Below are 14,271 nucleotides of genomic sequence, written 5' to 3'. Positions count from 1 at the left end.
AAACGTCGTTCATAAGTACGTCGCTCTATCGTCGTTATCCAACGATAAACTTTATATAGAACAATTCAATACAATACTTTTACTAGTAGTAGTGGGAGTAGTATGAATTGATTTTGCATTCCTCAAACATATTCAAAACCGCCTGCTATAATGACAAATAAAATGTATAAATAAAAATAAAATAACTGTAAAAGCCCTATAGCATTCCAAAAGAAAATTCCAATTAAAAAATCCATTTGATAGATATGTTAAGAGATACAATTAGATGTACTCAGTTGTTGTGTGTGAATGTATGGTTGTTGTACAATTGTGGTGTTGCGTGTTCACCACGGTGTGGCGCTGTGCACGGATGCCATTGGTTTTTGTTTTGGGACACACCCCGATTTGTTGTTCAAATGTTTGTTGTCTGTCTGTGCGTGCACATGTTCGGTCATGAAGGTTATACCAAGTTAAGTCTGAAATAAATATGCCAGGAGGGCTAAAGATATATCGTCTAAGTTTTCTTCCTGAAGTTCAACGCAAGCAAGGATGCGAAGCTCAACAGGTTATGGGCCCAGGAGCAACTCCGGGAAGAGTTTTTCTGATGTTTGATTGCCGATAGAAAGTCGCGACGGACAGCGTGCTAACGGCTAACGGATAGCATCATGGATCCACGAGGGACAAGCAGGTTGCCTCGACTCATGTTTGATGGAGACGAAACTAAGTATGAACTGTGGGAGACTAAGGTACTTGGACATTTGCATTTATTGGGACTCAAGAATACGGTTTTGAGAGAGCCCAACAGTGAAAATGAGATAGCAGCAGACGGTAAGAAAAATGCCGATGCATATGCTGAGTTAATTCAACTTTTGGATGATAAGAGCCTCTCATTAATTATGAGAGATGCACCGGACAATGCCAGAAAAGCATTTAAAATATTGATAGAGTACTATGCAGGGAAGGGGAAGCCCCGCATTATTAACTTGTACACAACGCTGACGTCGCTGCAGAAAATGAGCAGCGAGACTGTTACGGACTATATCATCAGGGCAGAGACCACCATCACGGCGCTGCGGAACGCGGGTGAAACATTAGGAGACGGCTTACTGATTGCCATGGTCTTAAAGGGATTGCCTGAAAGTTTTAAGCCATTTGCAATTCATGTAACACATAATGAGGACGATATCACATTCGCGGAGTTCAAAACAAGACTACGTAGCTTTGAAGCCACAGAAAAGCTAACTTCAGCAGAGTCCAATGACAATGTGATGAAAACGGCTACGAGAGCCGGGCGGAGGCCCGCCAAGTCAAGTGCATGGGACAGGACCAACGAGGATGCGGGAATTGTGTGTTTTAAGTGTGGCATGAAAGGTCACCGAGCGAAAGCATGTCGGCGAAAGACATGGTGCAGTCATTGTAAAAGTGACACTCACAACGATGTCACCTGTAGACGTAAAAACATAAAGGACGGAGCGAGGAAAATCGCAGATGAGAGCGGCAACGGATCTACAGCAGCAGCAGCAGATTACGCCTTCAGGATCAGGGACGCAGACAGCTGGGCTCAGCAGCAACAACCAGCACGCAGCATCAACGAAAAGGGCCTGATGGTTGACACTGGAGCTACATCCCACATCGTTACCGATATAGCCAAGTTTAAAAGCTTCCACAACACATTCAAGCCGGAGACGCACTGTGTGGAGTTGGCAGACGGCACCCTGTGCAGAGGCGTCGCTCAACGCAAGGGGAATGCAGAGGTGTTCCTGTTAGACAGCACGGGACGACGATGCAGAGCAACGCTGAGAGGCGCGTTGTTTATACCGTCTTACCCCCAGGATATTTTCTCGGTAAAGTCAGCAACTGCCTCTGGAGCAACAGTCACTTTTAAACAAGGACAGGATGTGTTGATACATGAAGATGGTACCAGGTTGAACATTCATGTGTATGACAAATTGTATTATTTGCACACTGAGGTTGATGATAGTGATAAGTGTAGTACTTGTCATGACATGCAAACATGGCACGAAATATTAGGCCATTGTAACTATGAGGATGTACTTAGACTGCAAAATGTTGTCAGTGGTATGCAGATTAAGGGCAAGGCTACTAAGCCTGATCAAGAGTGTGAGCTATGTATCCAGGGAAAGTTTGCACAAACCCGTAGTAGAGAACCTGATACAAGAGCAAAGGCTCCCTTGCAAATGGTACACACAGACCTAGCAGGTCCAGTAGCTAATGGATCTATAGATGGGTACAAATATGTGCAGTCATTTACCGATGATTACTCAAATGCAGTGTTTGTATACTTTCTAAAATCAAAGAGTGACACGGTGCAGGCAACTGAAAAGTTCCTTGCAGATACTGCCCCTATGGGAAGGTTAAATGTATAAGGTCTGACAATGGCACTGAGTTCATGTGTAAAGACTTTCAAACCCTGTTAAGGAAAAATTGCATTAAGCATGAGACATCAGCTCCATATTCACCTCATCAGAACGGTACCGCTGAGAGGGGCTGGCGTACTCTTTTTGAGATGGGCAGGTGCATGCTAATTGAAAGTCAGCTACCCAAATTTCTCTGGAACTATGCTGTTCAGACAGCAGCCATAGTACGCAACAGATGCTTTAATAAGCGAACAGGGAAGACCCCTTACCAGATGTTAACTGATAAAACACCAAATCTGTCCAAAATGCAGAAGTTTGGATCTGTATGTTACACATACAAACAGAACAAGGGAAAGCTTGATTCCAGATGTGATCAGGGATATTTTGTCGGTTACGACAAAAATAGTCCAGCTTATTTGGTTTATCATCCTGACACTGAAAAGGTGCAGAAACACAGACTTGTGAAATTTGTGAACAAGGTAAATGTGGAAAAGCAAACACAGACAGTAGAGATAGAACCAAATAATGATGAAGATGACAGAGTGAGACAGACAGAGACTGATAGAGCAACACAAGAGGTTTATGAGAACACTGAGAAATCTCAGGAAACAAGGGTAAGAGACAAAAATTCACAAGGTAGTACATCAAGTGAGTTTAACCAAGAAGAGTCAAGTGAGACAAGTAGTGAAACTGCCAGCGGGAGGTATCCTACAAGAGAGAGGAAGACACCAGGTTACTTAAAGGACTTTGTAACTAGTAACAGTGATAGGGATGGGATTCATACTACTATTAATTACTGTTATAGAGCAATGTGTGGTGTCCCACATACATTTAAAGAAGCTATGGAGTCAGTTAACTCAAAACAGTGGACTAAAGCAATGGATGAAGAAATCCAGTCATTAAAGGAAAACAACACATTTACTCTGACTACTCTGCCAAAGGGCAAGAAAACAGTGGGGGGTAAATGGGTTTATTCTGTAAAGACTGACATTGAAGGTAAAGACAAGTGCAAAGCAAGATTTGTGGCAAAGGGTTACAGTCAGAAGATGGGGATTGATTATGGTGAAACTTTCTCCCCAACAGCAAATTTGACAAGTGTAAGAGTACTGTTACAGAAAGCAGCACAGGAGAACCTGTTGCTTCATCAAATGGACGTAAAAACTGCTTACTTACATGCTCCGATAGATTACGAGATCTACACAGACCAACCAGAAGGTTACGAGGAAGGAGAAGGTCTGGTATGTAAGCTGGAGAAATCTTTGTACGGCCTAAAGCAGTCTGGCCGAAACTGGAATAAGACTCTACATGACTGTTTAACTGAAAAAGGATTCACACAAAACCCAGCAGACCATTGTGTCTATGTCAAAGAGACTAAAGATGAAAAGGTGATTTTGATAGTCTGGGTGGACGATTTGATAATCGCAACCAACAATGAAAAAGTGATGAAAGATGTAAAAGAGATGCTTGCAGAAAAGTTCAAAATGAAAGACTTAGGTAGACTTAAGCATTTTCTCGGCATCAACTTTACTCAGTCTGATGGATGTGTAAAAATGTCACAGGAAACATATGTCCACAAGATTTTGGAAAGGTTTAACATGCAGGACTGCAAACCTAGAGACACTCCATGTGATCAAAAACTATATTACACAGAAGACGCTGTTAAAATGTGTGATGTTAGGATGTATAGGGAGGCTGTAGGCAGCCTTATATATTTGACAACCTGTACTCGTCCAGACTTAAGTTTTGTGGTAAGCAAGCTATCACAATATTTTTGTGAACCAACAGAAGAACAATGGATAACTGTGAAACATGTACTAAGGTATCTGAGAGGTACTGCAGACAGAGAGTTGTGTTTCAGAAGAAATGACAAAAAGGAGTTAGGGCTAGTGGCCTATAGTGATGCTGACTGGGCGTCAGATACTGCAGACAGACGCAGCACTACAGGTTACTGTGTGAGCCTTAGTGAGAACAGTTCTCTAGTTTCTTGGAAAACAAAGAAACAGCCTACGGTAGCGCTCTCAACCTGTGAGGCAGAATATATGGCCCTGGCTTCCACTATGCAAGAGTGTATATATTTGGAGCAACTGCTAAAAAGCATTGATGATTACAAATACACAAAGACTGTAGTGTATGAGGATAACCAGGGAACAATTGCAGTAGCCAAAAACCCTGTAAGCAGGCAAAGATGCAAACAAGTGGACATTAAATATCACTTCATAAGGTCCATTGTGAATGAGGGAAAAATGAATCTGATTTATTGTAGTACTGAGGAGATGGTTGCAGATGTTATGACTAAGCCTGTCACCAAAGTCAAACTGAAAAAGTTCGCAGGTATTATGTTTGGTATCTAAAGAATGGAAAAGGTCCACATCTGCACTGTATTTTACTGTGTGATTTTCTTTAAGTTTTGAAATTCCAGAACCTGAGTACAAGTGGGGGTGTTAAGAGATACAATTAGATGTACTCAGTTGTTGTGTGTGAATGTATGGTTGTTGTACAATTGTGGTGTTGCGTGTTCACCACAGTGTGGCGCTGTGCACGGATGCCATTGGTTTTTGTTTTGGGACACACCCCGATTTGTTGTTCAGTCTGTCTGTGCGTGCACATGTTCGGTCATGAAGGTTATACCAAGTTAAGTCTGAAATAAATATGCCAGGAGGGCTAAAGATATATCGTCTAAGTTTGCTTCCTGAAGTTCAACGCAAGCAAGGATGCGAAGCTCAACAAGATAGATAGATAGATAGATAGATAGATAGGCTACTTTATTTATCCCCTAGGGGAAATTCATGTGTCCATTAGCTCATTGATGATAATAATAATAATAATAATAACTGAATAATAAATAAACAATAATAATTACATCAGTCCACTTCCTTTGGCTGAGGTGTTGTATACCCTGATGGCAGTGGAACAAAGGATCTCCTCAACCTCTCTATTCTGCAGCACAGTGAGATGAGACGTTTGCTGCACCTGTAGCTCTTCTGTGTCCTGCCAGAATGTTGAGAGGATGTTGGTATTGTCTAAGATGGCTTCCATCTTATGTGTCTCTCCACAACAGTCCTGAGTGAGTCCAGACTCTTGCCAAGCACAGATCCAGCTTTTTTTTTACCAGCTTGTCCTCTTTGTGTTCATGTCTGACATGCTGCTGCCCCAGCTGACTGCAGCTTAAAAGAGCACACTGGCCACCATTGACTGATAAAACATGTGCAACATTTCACTGCAGACGTCAAAGGACCTGAGCTTCCTGAGGAAAAAGAGCCGGCTCTGCCCCTTCCATTGGATGGTATCCATGTTCACGGACACCTCTCACGCCAAGGTATTTATAAGGGTGCACCACCTCTTGTCAAGTAATCCACAATCCAGGATCATCTCCTCTGGAGAGGCTCAACCAGCTGGGCTGCACAGTTCTTTAACAGCCTTGGACACACACCTTCCAGGCCTGTTGCCTTTCCAGGACATAGCCTCTGGAGCTCTTCCCTCACCTCTTCTGATGTAAAGGACAGGAGACTTGACCCCAGTGTGGAGGGAGTTGCAGCTGCAGTGTCAGGTAATGAAGGAGATGCTGTAGGAGAAGCTGCAGCTGAACAGTGGGAGAGAGAACAGGTGAGGCTGTGTCAAACCTGTTGTAGAACAGTTTGAACTCATTGGTCTTGTCCACATCACCTGATGTTGCCTGGCTGGTCTTCTCTTTATAGCCAGTGATAGTCCCCATCCCCCTTCCACACCTCTCTGGTGTTGTTGTGCTGCAGCTTCCTCTTAACTTTCTTTTTGTAGTCCTCCTTCGCCTACTTTAATTTCCTCTTCAACTTATATTGCACACACCTGAGCTTCTCCCTGTCTCCATTCCTGAAGGCCTTCTTTTTCTGGTTGAGGAGGGTCTTGATGTTACTGGTGATCTAGGGTTCATTGTTTGGAAAGCAGTGTACATTCCTTGCTAGTATTACAGTGTCCATACAGAAGTTAATGTAGTCCGTGGGGGGTGTCGTATAGCTCAGTTGGTTGAGCTATGTACAGAGGCTAAGATCCTCGCTGCAGTTGGCCCCGGTTCGACTCCTGCATCGGACAAGCCCTTTCCTGCATGTCATTCCCCCTCTCTCTGCCTCCCCATTTCCTGTCTCTCTCCATTGCTCTATCAATAAAGGCACAAAAAGCCCAAAAAAATACATTTAAAAAAAAATGTAGTCCGTGGTACATTCAACCATTCAATCAAGGTCAGGGTCCTTGGTTTTATCCTTATTATTATTCATTCCAATCTGTGCATTCAAAACAGACTTTTCAGTCACTGGCCTCCGGGATCCAGTTTCTGAATGAGCGGGAGGTTGCAGCCTGCCTCAGTACACAGGGCTTGTAGGAAGGCTGAAGAAAAACCAGATTATGATCTGGTCTGCCAAGTGGTGGTGGAGCTGAAGCAGTGCATGCCTCCTTGACATTTGCTTTGGGAACCAATTGTCACACCGCGGTGAGGTCAAGTTTGGTTTTTGTCCTGTCTCCATGTTTTGTCTTGTCATTTCCTGTTTTATTTTGAAAAAGTAACTCTCCTCTCGTTTCAGGTCACTTGCCCTTCCTCACGTGTCACCGGTCTGATTGTCTTCCCTGATTCCCGATTGTGTCCACCTGTTCCCCATTATCCTCATGTGTTAAAATAGTCTGCGTCTCCCTTTGTCTTGTGCCAGTGTGTTCGTCTTCGTTCATCTGCATTCACCCCAGCCTTTTTCACAGTTTGGTCCATAGTCATTGCCACAGATTTTGTCGGTTCCTCCAAGAGAGATTTTTTGTTGTAAGTTTTATATCCTCGTTTTGTCTTCATAGTTAATGCTTGCATAGCCTTTTTGTTTCCTCCATGTGGAGTGATTATTATTTACTTACCTTTTTCATATTATAGTGCCTCCAGTTTTCAGGAGAGTTTTTGTTGTTTCTATTTGATTTCTTTTGTTAATTATTTTTTCCTCTGTAGCGAGAGTGATTTTCTGTTAACGTTTTATGTAGTCTTTTCCTCCCTTATTGGAACGATTATTATTTTGGTAATTTGTTAAACTACGCTTCTTCTTTAAGAAGTGCGTCAGAGGTAATATTTCATAGCCTGTGTTTATTTCTCTGTCTTGGAGTTAAGAACCTCTAATTCCCAATAAAGACTCTGATACCCTGCATCTCCGTCCTGTGTCTAAGCCTTGTGACAGTACACACTGCCCAGTATGGAAGCAGCAGGGTCTGAGCAGCTAACAGGTCTCTCAGGTCACAGGGAGCCCGCCTCTTCCATCAGGAGGAGCAGATGGAAGCGCTAGGCTAGGGAGTCAAAGGCCTCGCCCATAGCCAAGAAGACTTCAAGGCTGTCATTAATGCTCAGATGGGGCATCTCGCGGAGTAGATGCAGCGGCTTCTCAGCCGATTGGACAAGACTGATACTCTGTTCGCTGCGCCTGAGCCCCCGCCGGTCCCCACCATTTCTTATGCCGGAGCTGGAGCCAGGCGAACAAAGTAGGTCATTTCTTACCGACTGTGAAATGCATTTTGAACTTTCACCTCACGCATTTCCCACAGATCGAGCCAAGATTGCCTTCATGATTTCCCACCTGGCGGGAAGGGCGAGGGGAGGGGCCACGGCTGAGTGGGTGAGAGACTCCCCGCTCTGCAGATCCCTTTGAGACTAAAAGGAAGCCCTTCATAAGACCTTCGACCCAGTCTCTACGGAACGAGGAAAGGCAAGGGAGCTGAGTGGGCTGAGGCAAGGTCGAGAGTCCGTCTGTGACTACGCCATACGCTTCCGGACTTTGGCCGCAGAAAGTGGTTGGAACGCTGTGGCCCTCTATGACGTCTTCCTGAAGGGGCTGGGTGGTCCCGTTCAAGAGCGGCTGTTGCCTTTGGACCTTCCTCCAGACCTGGACTCCCTCACTGTCCGAATGGAAAACCGACTGAGAGAATTCACCAGCAGTTGCCAGACCACCCACAGTACATCCCCGCTTTCCCCGGGTCTGTTCCCTGTCGATCATCGTCGGATCAGCGCGGCCGGTTTCCTCTGGCTGGAGGTGAGGAGCCGATGCAGCTGGGCAGGGCCCAGCTCACTCAGGCGGAACGGGCTGCCTCAAGGAGGGGCGGTGCTTCTACTGCAGGGAACCTGGACACCCTGTGGTCGTCTGCCCGGTCAAGGCCTGTTTCACGTCATTTGACCTCCATCAAGGTAACACACAATGCCACAGTTATTGAATTAGATGTTTTAATTGACTCTGGGGCTGATGAAAACTTGATGGACTGGGGAATAGCCAAAAAGCTGGGGTTGAAGACTGAGGCTCTGTCACAACCCATCAAGGCTAGTGCCTTGAATGGTACAGCACTGTTCACTATCACACACGTCACAGAACCTGCAACTCTTACCTTAGACAACCACTCTGAACGGACAAACTTTTACCCGTTTCACTCACCTGCACGCACACTGATACTTGGTCATCCGTGGCTCGTCAGCCACAACCCCCACATAGACTGGCCTACGGGCAAAATCCTGGGGTGGGGGGAAGACTGAGGGGAAGTGCCTGCGGGACAAGTCTCATGGACAGGTTACCACTAGTATAAACACTGTTTCTGCTCACCCTGTCACAGAGTTCCAGTACCCGGATCTGACCTCTGTACCCTCCTGCTACCACCACCTCAAGGAAGTTTTCAACAAAGTCAAGGCTACGTCACTTCCACCGCATCGACCACATGATTGCGCCATCGAGCTCATCCCCGGTTCCACCATCCCCAAGGGACGCCTGTACTCAGTGTCATAGCTGCTCCCCTCCACACTCTGACCTCTCCCCAGGTTCGATTCAACTGGGTCCCAGAGGCGGAGGAGGCGTTCCAGACCCTCAAGCGCCGCTTCACCTCTGCACCCATCCTCACTCTGCCAGATCCACGGCGTCAATTCGTGGTGGAGGTTGACGCATCTGAGGGGATCGGGGCGGTCAGAGGAAGATGGCAAGATGCACCCCTGCGCCTTTCTGTCCCGGCGACTGAGTTCCGCGGAAAGGAACTATGACGTTGGCAACCGGGAGTTGCTGGCAGTCAAGGTCGCCTTAGAGGAGTGGAGACACTGGCTGGAGGGGGCACAGCAACCGTTCATTGTGTGGACAGATCACAAGAACCTTCAATATATTAGACAAGCCAAGAGACTAAATTCTCGCCAGGCCAGGTGGGCATTGTTTTTTAACCGGTTTTTCTTCACATTGTCTTACAGGCCGGGGTCCAGGAATGTCAAACCAGACGCCCTGTCACGGATCTACGACCCTGAGCCTGTCGCCAAGGAACCAGAACCCATCCTCACACTGACCCGTGTGGTTGGAGTGGTTACTTGGCCGATAGAACAAAAGGTGAAGCAAGCAAATGGTGAGATGCCTCCACCTAGTGGGTGCCCAGAGCATTGTTTGTTTGTCCCTGCTGATCTGCACCCACAGGTGATTCATTGGGCTCACACCTCACTGCTCACTTGCCATCCGGGAGTCCGGAGAACCATGTTCGTCATCTCCCAACGATTCTGCTGGCCGTCCATGGAGTCGGGGTCCGGGAGTACATCGAGGCATGTCCGGTCTGCGCTTGCAACAAGACGGCCTCCGGGTCACGCATGGGACTCCTGCAACCTTTGCCCATCCCCTCCAGACCGTGGTCGGACATATCCATGGACTTCGTCACGGGGCTCCCGGTTTCGAAAGGTAACGCCACGGTCCTGACTGTGGTGGATCATTTTTCCAAAATGGCACATTTCATTGCTTTACCTAAACTGCCCTCAGCTAAGGAAACTGCTCAAATTATGATGCAGAACATCTTCAGGATCCATGGGTTTCCTAAGGACATCGTGTCAGACCGGGGGCCCCAGTTCATCTCCCGATTCTGGAAGGAGTTCTGCCAACTCATTGGTGCCACAGCAAGTCTGACCTCAGGGTATTGCCCGTAGGCCAACGGCCAGACAGAACGTCTAAACCAACAGCTGGAAACCGGTCTCCGATGTCTTGTGTCCCAGAACCCGACTTCATGGTGTACCCACCTGGTCTGGGTGGAATATGCCCACAATTCACTGCCCACCTCTGCCACAGGTTTCTCCCCCTTCAAGTGTGCCTATGGCTACCAACCTCCTGTTTTTGCTGACGCAGAGCCAGAAGTTTCAGTTCCCTCCGCCCACGCCCTGGTTCGCCGCTGCCGCCGCATCTGGGCCACCGCCCGCCAAGTGCTCATCCGTCAGGGGGACAGAGTCAAAAGGGCAGCAGACCGAAAACGCCGTCCTGCACCCGAGTATCGGCCTGGGCAGAGAGTGTGGTTGTCAGCTAAAGATCTTCACCTCAAGGTCCCCTCTAAAAAGCTGGCACCCCGGTTCGTTGCTCCTTTCCCCATCATCAAAGTCATCAGTCCAGCTGCCGTTCGTCTCCGTTTGCCCAGGTCCCTCCGTGTTCATCCCACATTCCACGTCGGTCAGGTTAAGCCCACTAAGGATAGCCGCATGGTCCCAGCCTCCAAGCCCCCGCCGCCACTGGAAGCAGCCGATGGAGGCCTGCTTTATAAAGTTAAGAGACTGTTGGCTGTACGCAACAGAGGCCGGGGAAAACAGTTTTTAGTGGACTGGGAGGGATAGGGGCCAGAGGAGAGGCAATGGATCCCACGGAGTTACATAGCCGACCCTTCCCTTATACAAGACTTTTATAGAAATCATCCTGAGTTGCCTGGTCCATCAGGTGTCGGCCCTAGGGGGGGGGGTACTGTCGCACCGCGGTGAGGTCAAGTTGGGTTTTTGTCCTGTCTCCATGTTTTGTCTTGTCATTTCCTGTTTTATTTTGAAAAAGTAACTCTCCTCTTTTCAGGTCACTTGCCCTTCCTCACGTGTCACCGATGATCTGGTCTGATTGTCTTCCCTGATTCCCGATTGTGTCCACCTGTTCCCCATTACCCTCATGTGTTCAAATAGTCTGTGTCTCCCTTTGTCTTGTGCCAGTGTGTTCGTCTTCGTTCATGTGCGTTCACCCCAGCCTTTTTCACAGTTTGGTCCATAGTCATTGCCACAGATTTTGTCGGTTCCTCCAAGAGAGATTTTTTTTTTTTTTTGTAAGTTTTATATCCTCGTTTTGTCTTCATAGTTAATGCTTGCATAGCCTTTTTGTTTCCTCCGTGTGGAGTGATTATTATTTACTTTCCTTTTTCATATTATAGTGCCTCCAGTTTTCAGGAGAGTTTGTTGTTCTATTTGATTTCTTTTGTTAATTATTTTTTCCTCTGTAGCGAGAGTGATTTTCTGTTAACGTTTTATGTAGTCTTTTCCTCCCTTATTGGAGCGATTATTATTTTGGTAATTTGTTAAACTACGCTTCTTCTTTAAGAAGCACGTCAGAGGTAATATTTCATAGCCTGTGTTTATTTCTCTGTCTTGGAGTTAAGAACCTCAAATTCCCAATAAAGACTCTGATACCCTGCATCTGCGTCCTGTGTCTAAGCCTGGTCGTGACACCAATCCTATAGGACAAAATCCTATAGGTTATATCCTATAATATTTTATATCAAACAAAAGCCTATTTTATGGGACTATAAGAACCAAAAGGACTATCGTATAATTCTTATAAAAATGCATCTAATCCTATAAAATTATCCTATAGGATTAAGTCTTATAAAAGTCTGAAATTCCACATTTCATAAACCTATAGGAATAAGGTAAAAATTTGAAATCATCTAGAAATGATTGAATTATTTTTTGTTTCTTACTTAAATCCATTACAGTGAATTCAAAATCCTATATGATACATGCTTTTATAATTATATTGTATTTGCTCCCTAGAAAAAGAATTTAATTCAGAATTAAACAGTTTTAGTAAGTATAGCAAAAATACACTTAAACCACATACATGTTGTTTTATTTTAATTTATGAAAATCAGTACAATGAAAAAAAAAAACACATGTAGTGCAGAATTCATTGTGTGCATTCAAAGTAAGAAAAATCCATGTTGTGCTACAAGATAAAAGCTGCCTCGGGGCTATTATGCACCCGTGGCACTAATAAACTATCTATATATATATATATATACACATGCACTCCTTGACTTTTTTCACATTTTGTTTCACATGTATATATGTATGTGTGTGTGTATATATATATATATATATATACACACAGGATCTCTGGAGCTTAGCCAGAGTGATCATCAGGTTTTTGGTCATCTGTTAGTCTGAGGAAAAGTTGTTGCAATATTTTGTGAAAAAGTCGTAGAAAGTGGTAAAATTTCTATGACAAATTTACAAGAATAGCCCCACTTATGTTACATAATTTAGTCCAGTTTAAGGGTTCTTGGATACACAGAGTTTGATCAGTCCCCAAAGTTCAATTTATCAAACAACCAAAGCAGCTGCACTACTCACCTACCACAACTTGAAAATGAGCTGTATATCTGTACATGAATAACACACTGCATGTATTTGGTGAAGTTTACTGCATTTTTTTTCATATCGCAATAGGCTATATATCACAGGGCGAAATATTTTTCTAATATTGTGCAGTCCTAGCCTGGGCTGTGCACATTTGGAGCTTTGCACGCTGACATTTCCCACATAACTATAACATGACAATTATTTGAAGAAAATGAGTTGGTGTGAGGAGCAGTGATGGCTGGCATTAGGGGAGTGACTCTGGGACGCCAGTGATCACTGTCTAGCCTCCTGGAGGTGTCGTGGGACCAACTAGACGAAACACTGGTGAAAGGAGGTTCCCACCTGATGACCCCAAAGACATGTTAGTTATCACTGCTCATTAGTCTGTATAGCTAAATTAATAGTTATCATAGGACATGTTAAGCTTAGGGAGCTATTCACTGAGTCTGGTCCATTTTCTGTAGCACAAGCTTTGTGTTTATCATATTAATTCAAAGCTAGCCTAGCTAGTGACTGCTGTGAATAGGGCAGCTGACAACAAGGGAAAGACCATGTGACAGCCTGGATAGACAGCTGACAGGAGGCAAAGACCCCAAGGGTGCTGCCATGGGCTAGCAATCCATGGTAGCAGTGGCGAGGCCTAGCATCTTTGTCAGCCAACATAAGCTACGTTTTACTTAAGAAAAATACCCCAAGGGTCAGCGAGAGCAGGGGTGGAAGATGACTCACAGGCAGACTATACGGCAACGGACACTGGAACGGACATGACTATGAGCTGGATATGCGACTCAGTGAAGGATAGGGGCACGGACCTATTCTCTAGGACTAGAACTGGGCAGAATAGTTTTCAGGGTGACGTGAGGGTAGCTGGAGAGAATAAAAATGATAGGCCAGAGGGAAATAAGCTCCAGATTTGTCCTTGTGGCTGGCAGAAAGTAACGTCAGTTAGGGGCCTTAGAATACATCAGGGAAGAAAGAGATGTGTTGCAAAGGAAAGGCAGTGTGGCCGCATCGATCGATACTTTTTAAGAAGTCAATCGAATAAGTCGGATGAAGTCCAGCGACAGGTAGAAAACCACAGTTCGAAGGATATCAATAACACAGCTACAGAGGGGGAAGAGGAGAGTACAAGAGGGGATGCAGCTGAGACTGAGGTGAATAAGCCAGTCAAGGAGAGAAATATGGAGCAGAAAACTAGAGTAAAATGGCCGAGGGCAAATAGCAAGAAAGAATGGGAGTCAGTCAATAGAGATTTGTTTGCAATTCTAAGTAGACTAAGAGGAAATGCAAGCGATAGACTAGAGAAGATGGGGGATATAATTTACTCCTATGGTACAGAAAGATTTGGGGTGCAAGACAGAAAGAGGGTGGAAAGAGCACAGTTAGTTAAGTCTAGACGGCAAAGGGAAATGGAGAAATTAGTTAAGGAAAGAAGACAATTAAGAAAGCAGTGGAAAAGGGCAACAGAGGAAGAGAGGGGGGGAATTAATGTGTTGCAAGAAGATTTGAGAGGCAGACTAGCAGTACTTAGAAGGGCTGAAT

Source organism: Seriola aureovittata, chromosome 14, assembly GCF_021018895.1.
Source record: "Seriola aureovittata isolate HTS-2021-v1 ecotype China chromosome 14, ASM2101889v1, whole genome shotgun sequence".
Taxonomy (NCBI): domain Eukaryota; kingdom Metazoa; phylum Chordata; class Actinopteri; order Carangiformes; family Carangidae; genus Seriola; species Seriola aureovittata.
The sequence above is the reverse complement of the archived record's forward strand: the minus strand, read 5'-3'. Positions refer to the sequence as shown.